We start from the raw sequence: 11,461 nt of genomic DNA on the forward strand, positions 1-11,461 counted from the left end.
GAGAGACACAGATACATACATTAGGACATGTACAACATATTCAGAAATATGTCTAGGAGATCTGAGTGTGGCATCAATAGTGCTACATGGGGTAATAATATTTTTCAGGGTTGTTGTGGGGATTTAAAAAAAAAGACTGTTAGTCATTTTGAAATAGGGTGATGGTGTTTGTCTAAGACTCAAGATTTAGAATCCTGTTCTATCATAGCCATCCTATGATAACCTGGAAAAGACCCTATGTATAGAGGATGAGACCAAGCAAATGCTGTTTTGTTAAAACTCTTTTAGTTGCAAAGAATCAAAACCCTATCTAGTTAAGCTAAAAGGAAACCCATGTAACTAAAGCCACAGAAGACCCAGGTGAAACTAGCTTTAGCATCAACAGTGAGGAAGAAAAACTTAACAAAACAAAAAGCTTGCAGTGTTTAGATGTTGGTGGCAAAAACTTTTAGAAATCATGTTATTAAATTTTTACTGTACTAGGAAGAGAAGAGTAGGATAGATAAAACTGCAATTTTTTGAATCTTTGAATACAATGCGTCTTTAAGAAAAGCTTAGGAAGCTTCCTGTTGAATAATTTACATAAATATTCAATTTAAAACTATCTTTAATTTTCACAATTAAACAATTTCCCACAAATATTTAAAGCAATGAAATCAATTGCTTTAGGTTTAAAGGTTTCATTTGTGTAACAGAAAACTAAACTAGCAAGTTTATTTGCACTAGGAAAACTTTTATCTTCCTTGATCATAAGGAGCTTGTGAAAAGTTGTCAAAACAAAAGTGCATTTTGGAGGGAGACGTTTTCTTTTGGCTATCGAATAAATATTACGGATAAGAAGCTAACTTCCATTCTTAAAGAGGAAATTAACATTTTTTTCAAAAATTAACAAGTATTTTCCTAAAGAATGAGAGTTTTCCTGTTTTTATTTCCCAACTACATTCAGAAACTGAGCAGTATCAGGATTCTTTGCTATTCCTTTGTTTCAGCTTTTGTCTATGTTTTAGCTTCTTTTTCTCAGGCTCTTCTCTATGACTTGGGTTGCCTGTTGGTAGCACACCATAAAAATAAAGAGTTGGACTTATTTCTCTGTACCAGATATTCTAGAAAAGGAGTCTCATTGGCTTGGTTGATACTATGAGCTCATATCTTGGACTCATAGATTTCAGTGGTTTACAACAGCTGGTGAGTAGCTTTCTTTATCCCTAAACTTATTTTAAAAACTCTGGTGATGGAGAAAGGAAAATTTAAGGAAAAACATACCAGCAAAAGGAAATTGTTTATCCTAAAGCCCTGGACCTGATGGCTTTATTGGTAATTCTGCCAAACATTTAAAGAAGAATACCAATCCTCAAATTTTCTCCACATCTTCCGTTAGTTCTCTGAGCATTTTTCAGATAGTTGTTTCAAAGTCTTTGTCTAGTAGATCAAGTCTTTTTCAGGTACAGATTCTGTTGATTTATTTTTTTTCTTTGAAAGATACATACTTTCCCATTTCTTTGTATGCCATGTGATTTTTTTGTTGAAAAAATGGACATTTGAATCTAATAACATAGTAACTCTGGAAATCAGGTTTGTTGTTTCTTGTTTTGTTTGATTGTTGCAGGCTGTCTGTGCTGAGCCTGGGGTATAATCTTAAGGTCTTCTCAGGTCTTTCTAAGTCTTTCCCTAGGTATGTGTGCTGACTTTCTGATTTTACTCATATATGCCATTGTTTTGTTAAATTTTTTCCTAGTCTTTAACACCTGGCTCCCAAAAGAGAAAAAATTAAGGGCAGAGGGAAGGCTCCAGCCCTTTAAATCTTCTTGAAGTTACTTCAGCCAGAGAGGATGCAAGCGTCCTGAAACAATGGCCTCCCACCTTCTGTCTGCACCTCTGTGTTCAGAAGCAGTAGCCAATAAGAGGAGCTCAGATCCCAGATATTTGGAGGACAGGGTCCTTTTTTCCCCACTCCGATTCCTGCAGGTTATGTGCAGGCTGCTCCAGGAACACATACAGAGCTGCCTGCCAGCAGATTAGGCTGCGGTATATGGGTAGCTGTACTGTGCTAACAGCTGAAATTGACCGAAATCAACTTCAATTTACCACCCAGGCTGTAACAGACTCCAGAGTTCAAAAACAGACATCAGACAGATTCCAGCAGGGCAGTTGTTGTCCAGATGGAAGGCAGATTCCTGGTGCTTCCTACTCTGCCATCTGAATTCTCCTGCATTAAACATTTTTGGTTTTGTCCTAAAACACTTCCTAGCTAATATCCAATATGTATGAATAACTACTCTCCTTCTAGTGCCCAGTTGTTTTATGTAAGTCATACCCTTAGTCCCTCCCACATGGCCACTACCACCATCTTTGCTGCCACTCCTGGGCTATGTATTTCTTTTGTGTGTATCTGATTTCTTCTTCATGTGGGAATGGAACTTTGGCAGTAACTATAGTGAAATAAAGCCTCAGAAAGTTGTTAAAATTGAGGAATTACATTCATATGTCAATTTCAAGGTGCCAAGGTAAAACTATTCTGTGGTGAATTTAATATTAAAAGGTAATAACGATAAAATGATCAATCCAATAGGAAGAAAATTATAAACATATAAGCATGACATGAAGCAAAAACTGACTGAATTGAAGGGAAAATTTCATCAATTGAACAATTACAGGCTGATACTTCATACCCACTTTCAACAATGCATAAAACTAGACAGAGATCAACAAAGAAAGACCACTTGAACAACACTGCCAACCAATTTGAGCTAACAAGCTTATAAAAGACTCCAACAAACCACCACAAAATATACATTCTTCTCAAGTGCACATAGAACATTCTTTCTCCAGTATAGACCATAAGTATGACAGGTCATAAAACAAGTTTCAATAAATTGAAAAGGGTTGAATCATACAAAGTATGTTCTAAAATCAAAATAAGAGTGAAAGTAGAAATAAAAAATAAAAAAATTTGAGAAATTCAACAAATGTGTGGAAATTAAACAACACACTTCTAAATAACTAATGGCCAAACAAAGAAATCAAAAGGGAAATGAGGAACTTTTGGGGAACTATGTTGAAATGAATGAAAATAAAAACACAATATAACAGAATTCCTTAATTATGGGAATTCTGAAAACTTAGAGGAAAATTTATACCTGTGTCTACATTAAAAAATATAAAAAGCCTCAAATCAATAACCTAACATTATACCTTAATGAAAAAGGAGGATAAACAACACTGGGAAACAATAACACTGGAAAAGAGAAGGATAAACTAAATTGAAAGAAAGAAAAGGGAGGAAATAATAAAGATTAGGATGGAGATAATTACACAATAGAGAAATCCAACAAAACCAAAGTTAGTCTTCGGAAAGAACAAAATGGACAAAAACAAAAAAAAAGTCAAACCCTTAGCTATAGTGTCCATGAAAAAAAAAGACTCCATTTGTTAAAATAAGGAACAAAAAGGAGGAAATTACTAACCTTACAGACAGAAAAGGATTATAAGAGAATATTATGAATAACTGCATGACAACAAATTAGATAACATAGATATATGCCAAATTCCTAGAAAGAGAACTAAGAAAGAACTAGAACATCTGAATAGACCTATAAGAAGAGACTGAATATGTAATCAAACCACCTACCAAAAAAAAAAAAATCCCAGACCCAGATAGCTGCACCAGTGAACTTTACCAAACATTTAAAGAAAAATTAATACCAATTCTTCACAAACTCATCTAAAATACAGAAGAGGGAATACTTCCTAATTCACTTTATGAGGCAGTGTAAGTGTAATATTAAAACCAGACAAAGATATCACAAGAAAGGAAAATGGCAGACCAATATCCCTTATGATAATACATGCAAAAATCCTCATCAAAATATTAGAAAACCAAATCCAGCAACATTAAAAAGGATTATATACCACAACCATGGGGAATTTATTCCAGGAATATAAGGTTGGTTCAACCAATGAAAATCATTCAATGTAATACATTAATAAAAACAAAAACCTCATTATCATCTCATTACACACAGAAAAGTCATTTGACAAAATGCAATACCTCTGCAAGATAAAAATACTCAACGAACTAAGAGTAAAGAGAACTAATTCATTTGGATAAAGGCCATCTACAAAAAACTCACAGCTAGCATCATACTTAGTGGTAAAAGGCTGAATGCTTTCCTGCTAGGATGAGGAACAAGACTAGGAGATCTGCTCTTGCCACTTCTATTCAACATTGTGCTGGAGCTTCAAGTCATAGCAATTAGGCAAGAAAAAGAAATAATAACAGGCATCATATTGGAAAGGAAGAAGTAAAACTGTATTTGCAGATGACAGAATCTTTCTTATATGTAGAAAATCTTAATGAACCTATTAAAAAACTATTAGAACTAATAAATGAGCTCAGCTAGGTAGCACGATACAAGATAAATTCACAAAAATCACTTGTATTTCTATACAATTACAATGAACAATCTAAAATTAAAATTAAGAAAATAATTCCATGTATAATAAAATAAAAAATAAAATAGTTATGAATACATTTAACAAAAGAAGTGAAAGGCTTGGAAACAGAAGACTTTACATCATTAAAATAAATTTAAATAAATACCGTAGAAAGACATCCATGTTCATGGCTTGTAAGACAACGTTGTTAAGATGGCGAGACTCTCCAAACTAATCTATAGATTCAACACAATCTCTATCAAAAGCCCAGCTGGCTTTTTGCAGAAAAAGACAAGCTGATCCTAAAATTCATGTTAAAACTCAAGGGACCCAGAAGAGCCAAAACAATCTTGAAAATGACTAAGTTAGAGGACTCATACTTCCCAATTCCAAACTTACTACAAAGGCACAGTAATCAAGACAAAAATTCACGTGTTGAAGCCCTAACCCCCAATGAGATTGTATTTGGAAATAGGGCCTGTGAGATGATAAAGGTTAAACAAGGTCATAAGGGAGAGGCCCTAATCTAATAGGCCTGGTGCCCTTTAAGAAGAGGGAGAGAGAGAAGAGCTCGCTGTCTCTACATGTGACGACACAGTGGAAGGCAGCTGTCTGCAAGCCAGGAAGAGAGCACTCACCAGGAACTTAATCAGCCAGTATCTATTTCTGTTGTTTCAGCAACAACAACAAAAAATCAGGTTTTAAATTAGTATGTGATTTAAAAAGTAACCCTGCCCCCCACCCCGCTACTGTATTTGTGTACTTCTTATGATTATACTAGACCTGGTGCGATACCTGTGGTCCTGGGGAAGTTGAAATCTGATGTGATATTTCTATGGGTAAGGAAACTAGGAACTGAATCATATAAAAAAGACATTACAAGTCCACTATTGCTGTCAGAAACCCTCAGAAAACATTATTTTTGCCATCAGAATTTTTTTCATGTCTTAAAAAGGAAAAACATGAAGATTCTGTACATTTTTAACACCCTCAGCAAAAGGTAGGGTACCACCCATTATCAAACAATATTTCTATAGTGAAACATGAGTACTCCCACTACATGGAATAAATAAAGATTATGAATATCCTCTAATCAGTTCAGGTTTTGATGCCAAATGAGTTTGTACCAAACTTCTAGATAAAAACCTTCATTTCCAAGAGGTTTTTAGTTTTCTTCTCTGTAGGTAAGGGGTAATGGATCTGTGGGACTGTAAAGGGATTTAGAATGGAAGATATCAACGCTTGTCTCTTAATGGACTTTAATCTCTTGACTCTAATTTGCAAAGAAGACAGATTACTAGTTTATTTTCTGGCAGAGACGTAGAACACAGAGAATAAGGTGGATTCCGTAATGCTTGAATCTCAAATCAGTTTCCTGTTACTCTCACATTTAATTCTCTCTTGTTAATTTCTAACCCTATAGTGATTTCATAGTCTCATCTCCTAAGAAGATTTAAGGGAAAGATTGTCTTCTGTCTAGGCACACTGTGGTAAAACATTAAAGCACACTAACTCCAGCATTTTGTTATATGTTAATGATTAATAAGAAGTTGAATCTCAGGACAAGATTTGAGACGAGAGGATGAACCGTATCTTCCTTCCTGGTGATTCTTCTTCCATTTCCACCCTGGAATATTTTGGTTTGACTACATTGAACTAGGCAATGGTGCCATCACTTACCTTCATAATATACTTTAAACCCATGACCACGAACTGCCAAATCACTGGTCAAACGTAGTGAGAACACAGATTTGGTACTTGTTACTGATGGTGGCAGACAGAATCCTGTTAACCTAAAAACATAAATGGAATTAACTGTTAGAGTCATAGGCATTTTACCTAACAGAGTTGAAAAAGCATTAAAAGTCATTTTATCATGTCCCAAGCTTTGTATAAGTATGTATATGTATATATATACCAGGGGTGCCAAAACAATGTATACACTTTAAGATATGGTCAGTGTTGCTTAAGCAGTAATTCTCCATAATCGGAAATGTCTGGACACTGATAGTAACCACTTTGAGCATCTCTAGTAATTGCAGAAGTCAAATGTGACTTGTATTCATCCTTTGTTATTGGTATGTATTGAGTATTACAATTTTAATAGTTTTTTCCTTTCTTAAAATGTGTATACATTTTTTTGGCACCGTGTGTGTGTGTGTGTGTGTGTGTGTGTGTGTGTGTGTGTGTATGCAACGTTGATTAGAAGTTACTCATCAAAAGCAATTACTGTAAGTTTATATAAATATACACTTATTTATTTATGCATGTGTGTGTGCATTACTAAAGAAAAGTGTGGTACTGGAATAAGGATAGACATATTGATCAATGGAACAGAAACTGAGAGTCCAGAAATAAACCCTAATATACAGTCAGTTGATTATTGGGCAAGTCTATCCAGATGACTCAATGGGGTAAGAACAGTCTTTTTAATAAATGGGGCTGGCACAACTGAATATTCACATGCAAAAGAATGAATTTGGACCCTAAACTCATACCACATACAAAAATTAACTCAAAATGGATCAGTCTTATATATTAGATGTAAAATTATAAAAGTCTTAGAAGAAAACAGCGACTTAAATCTTCATGACCTTGGGTTAGGCAATGGTTTCTTGAATATGACACCAAAGTGCAAGCAACAAAGAAAAAATAGTGATAATTTGCTGTGACCTATAATTATAAAGATATTATTTCAAAGCTACTGCCAGATATTTTGTGTCACTGAAACGTATTCATCAGCAGTAGACAGTCCCATTATTTCAAATGCTCTAGTTGGCATGGTTTGAAACCCAGAAGATGCACAATGGGAAACCACTTCTCTCTGCATAAGCATACACAGTGCTATCTCTGTTAAGAGCAGGGAAATCTGTGTGAATTTAGCTGCATTTAGGAAAATGTTTCTCTTTCTTTATTTGGCTTTGCATTGTCCCAGAGCTGAGAAACATTTGTCCTTGGAGTGTGTGTGTGTGTTTGCTCCAATAAGTTAACAGAAAACTAGAGGAGAAATGAAGATGGACATTCCGTTTCGCACTGGTATAGAGACTTGAGGGGTCTAGACTTGAGGTGTCAAATGAACAGTTTGCTTAACTGCCTCTTACTACAAAACTCAGAGAAATATTTTGCATAATTGTGTCTGTGAATTGCCCTGCTGGAGAGGGTTAGGGTAGGGGTTTTTGGATGTGGGTGGGCTTTGGATCCTACAGTGAAATGATCTCTGAGGGTAGGGGTTAGAGTTCTCCTGCATGGGAATTGTTTTTACAGCACCGTTTAAAGAAAGCCCCTTCACTGACTGAGGAGCACTAGAGAAGTAAACTTTAGACAAATAGTGTTCTGTGTCCATAACATTTTGTTATTTTCCTTTGACTTTAGAAAAGTCATATTTAGCATCTGGTTTTAGTTTTTCTCTTGGGTTCTAAAATTCTGTTATCTACAATGCTTCAGTAAAGCTGTAAAGGTAAGTTCACATGTCAATAGTGTAGTTTTGGGAATTTTAAGGGATTCACCCTTCCTGTCAGAGAGCAGCATCTTACTGACGAATCATGGGAAAGTAAGCAGAGACTCAAGACTGAGCTGAGATGGAAGAGCTCTCTGGAGAAATGGCTGCAATTTATACTGATTCAGGAGTCAATTTAATATAATTCTCCCCCAAATAGTTCAGAAAGATCACATAAAGGAAAAAAAATTTTAAAGAAATTATCCAACTTAATTGTCAAGCATCTTTTTGATTAAATAAACATTAAAAAATATTTAAACAAAGAAACTCTGACTTTGGTCACAGATGCTTTGTTATCAATCACCCACAATTTCAGGCCACTCTTAGTTCACAATAATTAAGGTAAATTTCAATAATGTTAAAAGAGTGGTCTGATGAGAAGTATAGGCAGCCTAGGAAAAAGTTTAACTGCGATATTCAACTAATAAGATAACAGTAGGGTCAAAACCACGATGAATCAATAATCTCCCTTTTTATTTTATGATGTGTTTCTGAAACATCACCTTGGAAAACCCATACGATTAAAATAACAAAAGCTATGGTTATATAACAATGGGAACTACTTTGAAGTTTTAATGAAAAAAAGGTCTTGCTATAAAATGATTCCCATACTGGTGGAATGGGACTGAGTTCCACAGAGAACAAAAATTGAAAACCTTATACTCTTGGTCAGCAGTTTTCAAACTTTTTGGTCTCAGGACTATTTCACAATCTGACAAATTATTGAGAAGTCTAAAATTTTCTTTTTAAATGTCAATCTATATGTTAAGTATCTCTTTCTATCTCTATATATTTGCAGTATTACAAATTAAAGTGGAGAAATGAAAATGTTTATTATTAAAAATAACAAAGCCATGTTAACATAAATAATGCATTTTTTAGAATATACTAATAGTTTCAAAAACAAAAAACAATTAGAAAGGTGGCACTGGTTTAGAGTTTTGCAAATCTCTTTAATGCCTGGCTTAATGGAAGACAGTCGAATTCTCAAATGTGCTTTTGTATGCAATCTATTCTGCTATCTATTCTGTTTCCATTTTGGTTGAAGTATTGTAAGAAAACCTGGCTTCACACAGATGAATAATTGGAAAAGTGAGAAATACTTAAATAACTTTTTCAGATAATTTTGTTCTTCCTCACAAGTGGTAGTATCTTAAAAGTTAGCTGCAATGTATGATTAGAAACTATAAACTATATCAATGAACTTTTTGTATTCTGTGAAAATCTATTGGTCTAACTTGTACTTTGAATGGATGTTTTAAGCATGATTTTGTCATGCATCGGTCATTTGGAAATACTAGTTTATTGAATTAGGCAGATTCAACAAGTTGACACATTTTATTATACAAAATCCATTTGTTAGTAAATGTTCCTCTGTAGAAAAGTCTTAAGAATTAGTAAGCTGTTGAGTTCACAACAGTAGATATGTTTTGTAAAATTCTTAATTTTTATTTGAAAGCTTTAATTTTATTATCACAACAAATACTGCCAGTGGTTTTCCTTGAAAGGATATGCTGACTACATACATTTTCAAGAGATGTCTCTCAAATATCGAAATCTAAGTGACCATCTGTTTGTCTGTCAGGTGTTCTTGCAAGCAAAAATGCTACTTGATTCAAACATGTTGAATCAAGTTAATTCAAAATACATGTACTCAATAGCTAAAGTTTACTAAAATTAATGTTCACAATTTCATCACGGACATTCTTATGTGACACAGGCAATTTTTTTTTCTATTGCAAGTGCATGGCAATGAAGAATAACTGATCCTACAGTTTGGTGCCACTGCTTTTGGTTTGTGATAAAAAGCCAGAAGTTTGATTTACTATTGATTTTACACCATCAGTGCCAATTCCAGCAGTAACAAAGCAAATAACAGTATTTTTTATAAAGAGTATTGACTTTGTAAGACACCCTAAAAGGATCCTGGGGATCCCCAGAGGGCCATGGATCACACTTTTGATAATTGCTATGGTAGGTATAAGGATAAACAAAGAACATAAGAACTATGATCTTTATTCTCAAGTTCATCTTCTAATAGAGGAAACCTGTTGAGATGATGTCGTGCGGGGCGTCCGGCGGGGTCTCTGGTCCCACTCCCCACATAAGAACGCAGGACATGGCTAGGCCAGAAAGGAACACCCACAGAGCCATAGGTAGGGGAGTCACACCACTATACTCTCGCTGGTGGCTGGGTTGAAGAAACAGGAAACAGGAGCAACACAATTCTCAACCCTCACTGCGCTGCTTGCAGGCTCAGCCACCATCTTCTTGCTCCCATCTTTTGTTAGCCTAGCAACGGCAGTTATATTAGTGCCCAATGGCTCACTGGTTACAGCTGATGGCCATTTGATCACAGTCGGTGGCCATTTACTACCTGTGCCAGCACCTTTCTATGTGAGGCCGAGAGCCTGGAAACTGCTTTTTGGGGCTCTGTCCCCACAGATGATTACAACATAGCTTTAGTGATGTAAGAAACAGCAGCAGTGTGGAAGATAAGGACATTCCTGGAAGTAGACAGGCAGGGTACTGTTGCAGCAATGTAGAAGAGCAAGATTAGGGCCTCACCTGGGGTAGTGGCAATAAGAAGGAAGACATTTTTCAATCGGTGGAATTCCAGCATTTGGTGACTGGTTAGAGGTGAAGCAGGAAAGAAGAGGGCAAGGAGGTGGCCCTTCTACACAGGCATCACAGAAGGGGCAGGTTGACAGAGGGGTGGGAGGAGACAACAAGTTTAGTGTTGTTTTTACTGACTGTGAGATAGATGAATGTTAGCTCTCTGGGCAGAGGTGTCCAGCAGGCAACTGGGTATTTGTGCTCCTTCCCAGAGGACCTTGCAGTTTTCTCACTCACTGCTGTATCCCCCAGGGCCTAGCACAATACCTAGCTCTTAATGTTGACTCAATAAATACATAAATCGGGTCAGGAGCTCCTGATTGTCATCTAGACGAAGGACTGTCATTACTACACATGCTTATTTGAAAACACTGGATGAGTTCAGGTGGATTGTGGCTGCAGGGCTGAACTCTGGCTTCAAAACCTTTCTGGCCGCTAAACGGCCAGATTAAGTGGCGTTCTTGGGAAATGTTACCTCAGATACGTCACGACAGCCTATAAACACACACAGGGGGTGTTGGAAAAACCGTTTCCGTATAATTCAGCATACTTAAGAACCAAAATTTGTTACTTTCACGGCCATAAATCAATACCCGTCGGACTGGTTTGGTGTGGGATGGGACTGACCTCAGCGTCCCACCCTTCAGTTCCACTGTGTAGGCGGCGTCTTTCACAGTCTTTCCTTTCGCGTCTACATGGGGCTGTCTCTGGGAGTCCACAGAACGTATCCCCTAAGCAGGTTCGCACGATTCCGGCGCTCAAGCAGGGGGCGGGACTCGAACCACGGGCGAGGCTGACGCGACCTAGGCCGAGATCACCTCACGCGCACGCGGTGCAATCACCGAGCGCGGCGCTGCCGCCCGCCGCCCTATCGCAGCCCTCGCTCTCGAGATCCCTCCTCCCGCCCAACCGGGC

The 11,461-nt window shown here is 36.6% G+C and overlaps 1 long non-coding RNA gene across 1 annotated transcript in view; it reads right to left on the bottom strand.

The window, feature by feature from the left end:
* The window catches only part of LOC117012109 (uncharacterized), a 42,743-nt gene extending 31,436 nt beyond the window's left edge, over nucleotides 1-11,307 (bottom strand). Inside the window, exons 1-2 of the long non-coding RNA XR_004421124.1 lie at nucleotides 11,174-11,307; nucleotides 6,115-6,227 (exon numbers count right to left, since the gene is read on the bottom strand). This is a non-coding gene — a long non-coding RNA (uncharacterized LOC117012109). The remainder of the gene's footprint in view (nucleotides 1-6,114; nucleotides 6,228-11,173) is intronic.
* Nucleotides 11,308-11,461: the final 154 nt, after the last annotated feature.

This window comes from Rhinolophus ferrumequinum, chromosome 20 (assembly GCF_004115265.2).
Source record: "Rhinolophus ferrumequinum isolate MPI-CBG mRhiFer1 chromosome 20, mRhiFer1_v1.p, whole genome shotgun sequence".
NCBI lineage: Eukaryota > Metazoa > Chordata > Mammalia > Chiroptera > Rhinolophidae > Rhinolophus > Rhinolophus ferrumequinum.